The sequence below is a fragment of the Pygoscelis adeliae genome, unplaced genomic scaffold (assembly GCF_000699105.1).
Source record: "Pygoscelis adeliae isolate BGI_AS28 unplaced genomic scaffold, ASM69910v1 Scaffold16, whole genome shotgun sequence".
Classification (NCBI taxonomy): Eukaryota; Metazoa; Chordata; class Aves; order Sphenisciformes; family Spheniscidae; genus Pygoscelis; species Pygoscelis adeliae.
Window position 1 is genome coordinate 6,305,078 of NW_008825162.1, and position 14,590 is coordinate 6,319,667.

Here is a 14,590-nt window from a genome sequence, read left to right on the forward strand (position 1 = left end):
GCTACTGTTTGTCTAACCGAATGAAGAGCAGAATAGTTGGCATTTAATGTGACTGCATCGCTTTTTCCAACCCGCCTACTTTAAAGAAAAAGTTTGTTGAGTGCACACAATTCACTTTACAGATCATTTGAAATGCATAAACAATTCCAAATGCAGAAATAACAAAAACAATAATTTGTCATTTTGAAATGCTGAAACGCTTGGAGGAAGATTTGAATATAGTACACCCTTTTGTTTGTAAGCATGGTGATTTGCCAAGATACACCTCGCACTGCACTAACCCTAGGGCATTCCAGTCACAAACACACTTTGATCTGCTGTGCTTTTGGATTCTCTCTCGGAGGGCTCTACCTTTCTTGACAATCCCAGAGGGAAAACGCAGCCTTGTATTCTTTCCCATCTACCACTCCAAAAAGAACACTCCATATGCTTGCTGCTAGTTCAGCCTTGCACTGTTTTTCCACAAGCTTGTTTGTATAATACCGACAGCTGCAGGATTCTTCAGCTTGAAGTTGTGAATTGGATTTTTAAAAAAAAGAGAGAAAAAAAAAAAAGGAACCTACAGAGATTACGTGACAAACGAGAACTATAGAAACAATATTACTTCTACGTGGTCTTAATACATACAGTGAGAAGTAGAATGCAGCCACAATTTTGTATTAGTGTGTCTGGGCATCCTATTTTAACGGGGACTAAATATAGGTAATATTTACTTTGTGATACTAACAGTCAAGAGCCAAACGTCAATGGGTAAGAAAGTCAAAAGTCAGTGGATAGTAACTGGAGAATCAAATCTCTGTTTCAACTCATCAGTACTCAGATCTGCTGAGAAAGAATACATATTGCGAAGGAGTCAGCAGTGATACGGATCTATTATAGAATATATCTGTATGTGTTAACAAAAACGATAGTTGGAGCAGTGTAAGGCGTTTTTGGTGTAAATATCTACTTTAACCTGGTTAAAAATACATGGACAACATACGGAATCAAGCAGCAGCTTGATCTGGCACTATATAATTTAGCATGAATTCACATGCTTGAGGAAAAAAAAAAGAAAAAAGGAGAAAGCAAAAGCAGTAGCTCTTAGGTCTTTTGTCCATGCTGCTCTTCAGAGTTTATAATTGGATGTCTTTATCTTCGTGTTCTTAATAACTTTAGACAGAGTGTTTCCAGAGCATTCTGTTGGCATATTTCACTCAAGTTGTCTACTATGATAATAAAAGTAAAAATTGAGGGGACTGAACAGCATACATTAAACCAATGCTATTCTGAGCTTTTTTATTTTTTTTCTCCCCCTACTGTTTACTTACCTATTCCTTGGTGATAGTGAGTAATTGTACTACTGTGAAGGAGGGGAAAGCCAGCATTGGAGCTCATCTCTGAGTAGTTCCAGAGATGTCTTGTAATTTCTTGGTCTAGTCACATACCAGCCTTCAAATCCCTTCTTCCACAGTGAATACTAGCGGAACACGCAACAGTGACAAGGGAAGAAATGCCAAGTATGCTATTTTTCATATTCACTGAGAAAGCCTTGAATGAGATGCTTCACGGTCCCGCAAGTACACAAGAAATTGCTTAGTAAAGACTAAAAAAAATACAATTAACCCTTTTTTATGGAGTTGACAATTTGGCTGCTGGCACACAAGGACTCTTCCTGCTTCAAGCCATTTCCACTTCCACTAACCATCAATAAATAAAACCCCATGCAAATGAAGCTTTGTTATAGATGTTTCACAAAATTCTACCATCTGCCAAAACACCTTTCGAAAAAACAACAAACCAAACAAACAAAAAACCCCACAACAACTAGATATACTTAAATTCCAAGGCAGGGCATAATGTTGAGCTAGATTATTTGGTACCATTTCTGGGGAAAAAAAAAAAAAAAAAATCTGTTCTTAAGATTTCAATGTATTGATTCATTGAACACATATTTGAATACACATATATAGATTATATGCAAACCTGTACACATATGCAAAAGGAGGACCTTTCCATATATGGTTGCTTCATATTCTCTCTCTAAAGATATAACACTTCAGAGCAAATCAAAAAATCAAAACATTGTATCACATTAAATAAAAATAGCATTTATAAACATTAATGACCAATAACTAGATGCAGATAAAATGCTAACAGTTTCCCTTTCCAAAAATCCAAGAGCAGTCACTTTCCTTCCTCGTCTCAGTGTGCAAGCCACATAATTAGATTCTTCATGTAAAAGTGATCATGTAAAATGTACCAATACTCCCATCTATAATAGCATTAGCAGCATAACTTTACTAACGTAGACATAAATTAATATGCTTAGTTTTTAATACTATCTAATGGAAGAGATGGAAAGCAGAAAAAAACCCTCTCCAGCATACCAGGAAGAAAAATCGAACACTTGAAAATTGAAAAACGCAAGATGCCAGAAGAGATTCTTCAATGTCTCGGCCATTTACTGTAGAGATCTTTTCTCATTTGCTGATGACTTTGGCAGACCTGGTTTTGTCACCAGTCACTCTGTACCTTGTTTAATTATGCAGTACACCAACAGAAATTTTCTTTCTGATTGCATAAATCACAGTGCTTTGACACCAACCTCAATAGGCGCTGCTAGAACAATACAGTGAGAGCTATTGACTCCATCTCTCAAGTCCACAAGGTGTATCATTTAGCCAAGAGTGATAATTAGACACAGAATATACTGAAAACTGTCAATAGGCATGTCAATAGGAGGACTCTTAGCATCTAGCATCCAGTGAATCAATGGTGTTTTTCAGCTATAAAATCAAGAAAATGATAGCTTTCAAATGAATGGTGGAAAGGAAACATGAGGCTCCTTAGGGAGGAATAAAACAGCTCGATTTTCCCTCACTGAGTGGCTCTCCAACTGCCTCACTCAATGGAAAAGGTCACAGAACATTACAGCAAAATATCTCTGAAACAAGATGTACAACAACGCTGGGACATGACATGAAGTACAAGCACACTACAAAGGCCCGTATATCTCTGACCTGACAGAATTAAAGCACGGGTCAGCAGATGCCAGACAAGACAGGAATTGAAAGACAATGATTGATCTGTATAAAAGAAAATATGACTGCCTGTCCATATCAAATATGTATGTATGCATGCATGAACATGATTATATGTACAATATGCCCCCTCCCCTCACAACAGTTTTTAAAGCCATAGTCTTGCTTTCTTTTTTTTTTTTTTAATGTATATAATTTCCAGCTGAAGTCCAAGGAAGACACAAAGCTCATCTTTTTGATTCCTAACTTTTTATTGACATACTCCTACCAAAAACTGTACCAGAATTAAACTGATCCTGGAATACCACTTGCATGTATCTTTTTAAGCAAAAAGAGACAATGTAAAGTCACAGTCAGGTACAGTTCTGAATACTGGTGGAGTGGTGATGGGAAGCCATTTCCATTTACCCTGAACTCTTTCAACTAAACGTTTTAATTGGCATAGAGAGACAAAGGATTCCAACGGCAAATAACACAAAGCCTGCTCTGAGAACCGGCACATGTCTTACAAAGCCTGGTTTACAACTGCAGCTGTGAAGGAATCGTAGCCTCTGTACCATGGTTAGCTGAAATGGTTAGAAGTGACACTGTAAACAAGAAAGAACTACAGTGCTGACAGGACAGGGGAGGAGAATCGGAACAAAACCAATCCTGGGAAGAGTTTCAAAGTTGCCACAAATTGTATTTTCCTTTGGACACTAAAGGAAATTGTCTTTTAAAAGGTAGCTGCTTAGTAGTTGCAAAGCCAAGACTTTACGAGATACCTATCTTTGGACATCCAATGCATTGTTTACTCTAGGAAATCTCGCTATGAAAAGTACAAATGTCCTCCAAGGAGCAACTGCTAAGTGGCCCCGTGGCATTCCACGCTTCAACTAAAAGGAGCTGGAAGCAGCCACATCATCTCCCCATTGAAGCCGTAAGAGGGGCATGTTCATGACACAGAGGGAGTGGATCTGTTGACTAATAAGCTGCCACCTTTACGCCCACTTTTCCATCAGTGCTCTTTAAATACCAGTGTGTTTCTTTCCGTATCTTAACCAGAAGTATACAAAATATGAAGCCAGAAATAATATAAATCTTAACTCTTGGTGACAGAACTAACAGAGTACGTTTTTCTTCTGCCTTTCTTCATTTGGAAGTTCTAACACTGAATAAAAGATTAGCCTTCTCCCCCCTCCCCAAGAAATTGCTATGTGAGAAATTTGAGTTCAATGTCAGATGAAGCGTTTCATCCTGGAGGTGCTAGCACGGGAGAGAATGCCACCAACGGTAGCAGTAGCACTTCACAGCCGGAAAAAAGGTTAGAATTGCTCTTTTACACGATACAGCATTCAAGAGATCCTGTCATAGGCAAAATGTGACCACGACTCACCTGGTGAAAAGACAACTTTAAGCATAAACCCTTTGAATGGTTTATATTACCTCATTCTAGCAAGCTAGCATGCCATCCTTGTAACATTAGACTAGCCAACACAACTACCCTAGGAATCAAAAAAGGGCAACTGACCATTGACACTTCAAATACAATGTAATCTAAGGGAAATATCTATTGTTAAGTATAAAAGGACAAGATTTCTCCTTAATGTGGATAATTTATAAACTCTCCCCTCAAACACTTTCACAAACCTTGACCAAGACTTAAAAGTCATTTTCGTAACACACAGCTACACACCTTACAGAAACGCAGCTTCTTTTTTTACATTTTCACAGTGCCCTTTAAAAACACTAACAAACTAGAAGGACAAATGAGCTGGCAATCCTAGATATTCTAACAGTATGAGTAACCTTGTTTAAATCCTTGCGTGAGAAGTGTTCCAAGAAGGGAGAGAAAATTCAAACCCAAACCAAGTAAATAATATTAAAAAAAAAAATCACAACTGCATCATGTAGGAAGAACCATCTGTGTTTTTCAAACACTCTCCCAGAACAGTGCATGTCATGTAATCCATTGTCATGGATTTTAAAACCACATTTTTTTTTTTTCCCCTCTAAATGGTTACCTCTACAAGTCTCCAAGTAGTACTCTTACGATTATCAACACCGACATTGTTTTTAACAAAACACAGTTAATTGCCAAGGTTGTGGAAAAGCAGTAACCAATGCTTACTACACTAGAAAATGAGCAAGGGTGTAGATCAAAGGATTTGGAAGAGCACCTGCTGCAGAAGCTAGGTCATCAGCGTCGTGCTGAAAGCTACCAGAATTTAGGGAACAGTTACAGGGATGTAGTATTTTTGTTGGAAAACTTGCTTATGAATTTCCGCCTCCTCTTCCCCAACCTTTTATTCCCAGTCTCACACCTTACCTTCTCCTATAACTTTTTGCAGAACTGTGTTATGAACTCAATTACTGAAGTGACCCAGGTTTTACAAAGCCTTTTGTTGTTAAGCAACAGCATTACTTTAATTGGAGAAAATTCAGCATTTTGCAGTGGTAGGCCCATGGCTCAGAAGACAATACAGCCTCTTCCTCCCTGCCCTCCAAAAATAAAATTGAATCAAATAAACTCAGCTTTGCAGCTTGGGATCTATTAACTAGAGGTAACATCTTTTCCTCAAAATAGCTCTCAGGGAGAAAATTCCCCCATTGCCGAGATTAACTAGAGTCCAGTACCAAGCCTTGGTAAAACAAGCCAGTGAAACCACAGTGTTCTTTATTACCGTTCCTGTTATTTTTTGGGTTTCATACCTTTTTATGTCAGTAGAAATCAAAATTAAAGACATGGTATAAACAAGTAGGTAACTCAGCATTTTAACCATCCTCAACTCAAACAAACAAAGAAAAATGTTCTTTAGTTTTATTTAATTTCTCAGATGCTCATAGTTTTGTCTGCAAATCTTATGTCATGTCTACACAAAATGGGGAAAACTGGCCATTCCTACGGTCTCCTCCGCTTCTCTGTGAGCGATCTGCTGAAAGACACTTTATCGATGCAAAGGCATGTTTCGTGACAGCTACCAAATAAAGCAACAGCAGTTTCAAAAATCAAAGAATGTTCCTTTGGGACAGCATTATTTGCATGTTCATAATGAATACTTAACTACACATCTGTGCAACCCTTTAGGTTTTTTGGTAGGAAGTGATCTTTTAAGAGGACTTTGCCACCTTCCAGCAAACACTTACTCAACCTTTGCTGGGCTGAATGAAAGCAAGCTTATCAGTTAGCTTTCAACCTCATTTTAAACAGTTTATAAAAAGCCATGTGATGAATTACTGATTGAAGTAACCAGATTGTCAGGCCAGGAACTGCCTTAAAATCAGAGGGTCACTGCTGAACAGGAATTTTGATGAGGCGCTGCAATTTATTGCTTGTAATTCATCTGCTAAAAAATGAAGTATTCAAACTTAGTATTGCATGTACTACTATACTTAAATAATGATCAGGTTGACTTATTCTGAAAACTGTTCTCTATTTTTTCAATAAAGATATAATTTTCAGTTAATAAAGGAACAATGAGGATGAGAACACAGACATGCATACATACAGAAATATCTCCTAATATGGCACCTACAATCGCTATGTCAAAAAAGATTCAGAGAAGGTACGGTATAAGCAAATTCCACTATATGTGATCTGTCATAACTCAGAGATCAATGAATTTAATATTGGTTTGAAATATAAAAATATTACTTTAAAGTGTACCATGGATACCACATACACCCCATACAATATACATCGTGGCCAAATTTTGCCTTACTGTACAGACACCTACACACATGTGTGCACATTCATTTTCTAAACAAGCAAAAAATGGGAATGTAAAGATTCCAAGAAAGAATTGTGCTGTGCTACACAAAATTATTACCAGTATTTAAAGTTACCAGCTGTTTTTCTTGCTAATGTGTAAAACAGGATGCTATGAAGACACAGGTAAGTTTGCAAATGCAAACTGCCAGGTTTGCGTAGTTACTACTCATTTTCTTTTGCATATGACACACCAAGCCAATCTGATCAGTTTATTTAGGATAAAATATTATTAAATATATTTTACGATTACCAATTCTTATTCCAGCTAAGATAACTAGTTACATCCTTTTATGAAAAGAAAATACACAAGTAGTTTGTCCTTCTTCAAAAGAGATCCTCACAAAAACAATTCTTTCCTTGATAATTTTCATATTATGTTGATAAAGCAGTATGCGAGATGCAAGAGGTAACTGTTTGAGGAAATAAAACATATTTCATATTCTTTTATAAAATAAGGGTAGAATAATACAAACATTTATATGAAGAAAGTCTTAAAGATATTAGTATCAAAACTGAAAACCTTTATCAGACGTCGTTATGTTTCACATTCAGCAAAAGCAGTCTATGTATTTACAGTTTTTATAGGCTGCTACAGATGAAATACTACAAACTCTTAAGCACACAGTGTAGTATCTTCATTCCATGAAATTAATTATGGGCAGGAAATCTAACAATTATCAGTTGTTATCAAGGATCCATCGACGATCCCCCAAGGCTCATGTCAGACTGGGCTGCCTACATCTGCTTCTCCCGGGTAAACTGAAAGGGGCAGCGTCATCCTGGAAGGGACCACCTTCGTAGGGAGAAGTAGCTCATTTCCTCCCTTAAGATGTATTTATCCATAATTCCAAATCTATTTAAATGCATAAAGTTTCAATTGCAGGACACATCATAAGAGCTAAAAATACATGGATTTGCTACAAGAAGATTTATTCAACTTCAGGTGGAGCTTATGCACACGGCAGAGCTGATCAAACCTCCCACAAAAAAGCCAATATCCACACTTGGGAGGGGGAAAGGAAAGGAAAACCACCACCACCACCACGATATCCATACTCAGTCAAAAATCACACAAATGAGTACGAAGGTCAGTCCAGAAGAGCCATCTCCTAGAAGAACCATTTAAGAGCAGGAGAAACAAAGCAGGCAGAGCGGGTACAGTCGCTCCTCTTAGAAGATTAGGCACACAAACACAATTGCAGCGCTGCTTCTTCTGGTACATCGGAGTGAACAGCCATTGCACTGAGGCACAACAGACAAAAAAAAAAATCCATTCAGATCGAACAAGCAGCAATATAAACAGAGTAGAGTCATTAAAAGGTGTTCTCCAAATACATAAACAATAAAGCCATTCCAAGATTCTTGCCAAACTAACTATTCTCATCATCACTGCTAATGACCAAAAGCAGCTTTAGCAATGGGTTCTGTTACCCTATCCTTGCATGCAACTCAGTAAGTTGTGAAGATGCGCAAGCATCTGAAGGTAGAACTTGTCTCGTATGTAGCACAGTAACTTTAAAGGCTCTGCCACAGACACAGATTTCACCAGACAAGGAGCTCAATGAGCAGTCCTTCCTCTCCATTCACACTGGCTACTTGTCTTATTCTTGCATCACCGTCAAGTTGGTGTGCAATACTCTCTTGCCAATCACCCCCACCATCTCCATTCATTTTGAAACTTTTTTTCCTTTAAGTTCTTTGCCTCTAAGAGAGAGATTATTCAGCAGCTTCACTGCTTTAAATGGCTGATGAAATCTAATAGCTAATGGCAATATACCCCCAAAGAATAACAGCAAACTCATTATAGAAGCAGGGCACATTGCATAAATTCCACCAGCAAAACTGAACAGAAAGGTTCAAGAGAGTAACAGAATCAAGGAAGGATATTTACCACTGTCCTTCACTCTTTTTCAAATTAGGTAGAGACAGACTTGCAGGAGCAGGGCTGGAAGAAAGAAGCTGTGGAAAATCTTGGATTAATAACAAGAAGCCTTAAGTTTTAGATTTTGTCATGGAACTCTCTTCATTGACTCTAGATAAAGACATACAATAAAAGGCTCAACAAACAACTGATAACAGAGAGGTGATAGGTTTAAAAGCTTGAGCAAAACTTGGCAGGATACTGGCAAGAACAGCTCTTAGTTAAAGGGACAAACACAATAACTGATAGAGTATAAACAAAGGCTATGGAATTTAAGTACGTTGGCAATCTAGTAACCATTCAGTAAACTATTGCATTGTTTGCTGAAGATTAAATAAAATCTTAAAGTTTGGTATATCAAAAGTCCATCGTGGGCATGTAAACAAAGCTAAACCACAGAATAATAAGATCGCTGCTGTCATTTGGATCAGCAGTTTAGTCAACAGCAAAATCTGCAGCCAAACTGGATGCTTCTGACTTGGAACACCAAAAACAGTAAGAGGACAAAAACGTTACGCACTTCGATAGGATCAACAAGATCAAGCTTTTGCCACATGTGCTAAGAGGCCCAAAAGAAATACAGTTAAATTAAGAACAACATGGAAAATAAGCTTCAACAGTCATTTTGCAACTACATATTCAGTTACTTACTATTCAGTGACAATTACTCCAAACTGCATTTTAAATAAATCAGTCTGAAAAAACACAGGGGGGGGGGGGGGGGACCACCACAAAAAACCCAAACCCAACCCCTATATAAATGAAGCAACATCACAGACAGAATGGATTCTCTCCAGCCAAATTCACACCAGCAAATCCCATAATCATTTGTATCCATCCACAGCAAGTCTGAAAATCAAGAGTATAATGCCCCTATGGTTAACCAAAGCCTGTACCTGTTACAAAGTGTAGATCCCAAAATGAATGCAGAAACTGAAAAAATTCCAGGTGCACGAGAATGATTTGGCAAGTCTCAAAGAATATGCTTAATACAAATTTACAACTTCAAGTGATGCCTGTGCATGTACTTTATAATGCATGCACACTTGGTTTCATTACTACTGCACATTCGGATACTTGAGAACACATTACCAGGAATGAGGCAATTGTACACAGCCAAACTCCATTCCTACCTAGCCAGATGTATATCTAGTTAGCCAAGAAAGCTAGCTGGGAATTACCTTTGAGAAATGTAAATGTTACAATTTAAATAGGTCAACAATGTCCTTTTAAACAATTTATTTGATATATCAGGTAGACAGGCAGTGCATGAAGACATAAAGTACATTTTCAAACACTTTGATACCTAATCAATAAAATTAGGTTTTCAAATGGGGAGCAGGGGGAGGAGGGGAAGGAGAGAACCTTTTTTTTGTGTTGATTGTATTTCTCAGTCCTGCTGGCTCAGGTCCTGTATTACGGTGTTGGGGGCGGGGGGATGGCAGCAGCAATTCACATAATCTAAATAAAAGCTTTTTACAAATAAAGATTAAAAAGCTGAAAACTGATCAATGAGCCCCACAGATGCAGATTTCTCTGAAACAGGTCTTTTGCAGTGTGTCTATATATATATATATATATATATATATATATATTTCGTTGAATAGGTCCTCAGACACAGGAGTGTCATCCAGCTGATCATTATGGGCCTTTGGGGACAGGGGGAGGTGGGAAGGTGTGCATGTGGGTGTTACTTCACAGGTTATTGAACATCCACTCCAAAAATAAAAACTAATCTGAAGACAGGGAAAAAAAAGCAACTAAGTGATATTTTGAACTGTATCCGGAGTAGGCAACATTTCCCAGCCTCAAAACCAACAATTTCTCTTAGTGACCCAAACTGGTATTTGTGAAGAGATTTCTCAAGCACAAAAAATAGCTAGGTGCGATTTGCATCGTTGAAAGTCTCCCTCACTCCACAACTTTAATTCAAACTAATAGTAGGGATAGGTGCTGAACTTCTGCTGCTATCGGTAGGAGCAGCACGTGCTGGGCAACGTCACAGAAGTCTAGTAATGCATGCCCCAGACATTCCCGAAAACAGAAGAAAACCAAAAAAATCATTACATAAAAAGCAGTGAAATTAAAGCAGACGAACTGACAGAGAATGCACTTTACTGTGACAATAAAACCTCCAGTATATGAGATTTTCCAATACTTGGGGAAATTACCTCTATTGTTATTTGTGAAGCAGATAACACGATTAAAATCTCAAGCTTTTACTTCTAAACCACACTCCTGATTTTTGTCTTTCAAACCAAAAGCTTCTGCAAATTTAACTAAATGATACAGCTTCCTCCTAATTCCTTTACTAACAGTATTTCTCTTGCAGCTCATAAAATCTGTTACATGTTCAACTTTTGAATTTAATTTGCATGGTAATTGCAATAACAATAATACTTCATCGTTAGGATAATATAGGCTAAGATCCTATGTAATTTTCACTTTTTAATGGAAACTCTGAGACTAAGGACACAGCTAAAATATTATATATTAATTTCAATATAGCTAATACCCCCCAAAATCCCACCAATTTACTTTTCACTGACAATGTTAAAAGAAAATGATTTATGCAGATCAATCACCTAGCTCATCAAGTCATTCACTGACAGCCAGCCTTCATCATTGCTATTTAAAAGGCACTGCTGACAGAAAAGACCGACTCTTTGATTAAGGGCTCTGTCTGGCTAACCTTTTATTTGAAGAATGATTGCTGCTGAGTGACAAATACTTTCCCATTCATTTCAAGGAAAAGATATTGACATTCAAATTCTTGATGTCTACACTGAGCAGATGCCACTGTTGGCAAGTGGCTTGATAGCAACAGCAGGTACACTACTACTCTGGGGGGTGAAAAACAGCACCACTGGCTCAAGTTAAAGGCTCTCAACAAGTGAAAGCTACAGATCTCTCAGCCAAATCCTCTCTCTTCAACAGTTATCATCAAAGAACATCTGTTTGTTGTTTCTCCCTAGTCCTCTTCTTGAAAGTGTCCTAGCCTCACCTTGACCCCGCTTTCAATTGTATTGGATGTTATTACTAAAAATAAAGAGAACTCGGCAGTGAAGTGACCCTTTGCTTGAGAAGGGCGTCCTCCCTTACACAACATCCCCAAACACCAGCCGGGGAAATCCCAAAGCAAAGGCTGCTGCTTCCGTACTAATGCGATCTCTGTTGACAGTAATGTAAAATGGAAGTTGCATTTGCAGTATCACATACAAAATCAAAGCCAATATGTTTGTTACTTTAAGCTGATCCTGCTGTCACTTTCCTCTTTATTACTTTATAAAAAATAAAGAAGGAGGGAGAGAGCGAAAGAGGAGATGAAAGCTGGCCAAAAGAAGCCGCCAGATAATGTGCAAAAAGTAGTGAATGCTCAGTTCCTGTTTTGGTGAGAATCTACCTCTATGAGTGTAATAAAAAAACAATTGTTTATTCTTCCAAATAAAAATAAGAAATCAGGATACGTACACCATTGTCACAGCTCTCAATACTAATTGTTTTCAGAAACAAATGTATCACACTGAAACAATTATTTCTTTACTTGCACGTTTCACAGATCTCGGTCAGATTCAGTGCACAGATGCATATCACTTAACAAATGCTTTTTGATGCTATTGATGAGAGTTTCCCAACTTCTCTATTACAAACAGTAATGCATACAGTGATGTAACAATCAAACATAGCAAATAAAGTAATAGGAACAATTCTCCCTGCCAGTGCAGCACTCCTCCCCAAAATTTTTTGCCCAGGGAGGGGCGCTGGGGATTAATATTCTGCTGTATAATATAGCCTAATGTTTTCCTGATACTAAGACTCAACTTACTCTTCTGGCGTATCACAGAACTTCTGTTTATCATTGTATTAGGCAGCCACATTAAGCCATCCGAAAAAAGATGGTTCACCACAACAAAGGCATCTCTTTTGGAGTTTTCTAATCAGGTGGCTAACGTCTATGACATAGCTTCACAAAAACACACCGTTCACTTAGCAAGGCAGGAGAGGGATAGAGCGCCAACATTACACTGGAGAAAAGAAGGGCTTGGAGTAGGAATCTTTGCTTTTCCTACTGTCCAACTACGATTTGCTCCCCACCTTCTTCCTGTTTTTGAAACCCATAGCGCAAGATCAGTAACAACAAAACCAGAAGTCATGCCTACCAGGAGGGAAAGGAAGGAAGCCTTGCAAATCCAAAGGGCAAACAGCATTACAGAGGTAGGACAGCCTCATTTTGCCTCTCTGTACAACAGAAAGAGACAACAGGAGCAAGGACACAAGCACCATCCCCTTCTGAAGATGTCTGGCAAAGGTGTGGATGGGTATTTATTTACAGTATATCTGTAACATCACCAAGATGATAATTGTCACCTAACATTTCATTTTTAGTTGCCTACTGATTCAGCAGATTTCACGGTTGTGGGAAAGAACAAAACCAGCGCACTTACTAATTTCTAAATGGACTGTTAGCTGTTTTGTGATTTTTAAATATTTTGTTCTAACTATTAGGAACAATCTAACATTAAGAACTAACAATCTATAGAGAAAAAAACATCTAGCATTAACAGCTGTGGTGTTTGGCTGAAGATGTGATCCACTCAGTCTTTCCATCCCACACAAAGAGAAACTACGATGTAAGAACAGCTTTACTGGGTCAGAGCAAAAATCTCTGTAGCCCAGCACCTTTTGTCCAACCGTAGCCAAAAGGGTGTGTCGGGGAACAAATACAAGAATAAGGCAACCAAATATGATGCTCCCCACCATGATGCTCTACCAGCTTCCTACCGCTTTCAGCTTAAGAACTTCCCAAACCCAGTATGGTTTGCGTGTTTAATAACCGTCAATGGATTTTTCCTGAAATACTTTGCCCAGTCTCATCTTCAAATTAAGCAAACTTCTAGCATCCACAGCACTGCACCACTTACTTTTGCTTGAACTTGGCTGATGGTCCCCTCCCTCTACTTCTTCTCATCCTTACAGATGAGGGGACTGAACAATTTGTCCCCCTTTCTCCATGCTGGCTGTGATTTCATAGACTTATGTTTCTTAGACAGCGGGAGTCCCCTGTATTGCTTTGTTTGTTTCTGTTTAAAAAAAAAATAATCATCATGACAAAGCTTAATACTACTGAGGACATCCTCTTGAAAAGTCCTTCCCAACAAATATCATTTCCAATATCCAAATACTGTCTTTACAACAGTAAAAGGAAAGCATCGGCTGCATTTCTGAATTTGTCATAGCCATATCTCAAATTATTCATAAAATTACTGTGATAAACTTGCTCTCAAAAGCATGAAAATGAACATATTAAGATAAACATGAAATATACCCAGTCTGTAAAAGGCATGAAATCAGTAAGAACAGGCCCGCATGACTGAAAAAGAACACACACGGTACTAAAACATTAGTAAGAAGAAAACAGAAACTGGCTTACGGACAAATATGTCACTGCACAAGAAGAATTCTGGCACTACAGATCGGAGAAATAAAGTGGTATCATTCTTGCAGCTGGGTTGCACTACTTCCTCGATTACCATTAACACTTGACGTTCTAGCAAAAGTGCTAGCGCAAAGTGTTCTCATTTTAATAAAGATCTTAAGTTGATACAATCTTTCTGAAAAGGGTATGTTCCCGTATGGATAGTGGAGATGGAATTATTATTAGTTGGAATGCCTGGAGCATCCATGGGAGCACAAGTACGCAACAAAAATATGGCTGGGCAGGACCTCAGTTATTACTCCCATGACAGTTTGCTGGTTGCCTTTCAGAGAATACACTGAGGATCAGCCATGACATCTCCCTTACTTATGACTTCACAGGTAAAAGCTAGGAAGAAACCAAAAATATATTGCCTCCTTTCTTGGTAGAAAAAGTCCTCCAGTGGCAATCACAACTTC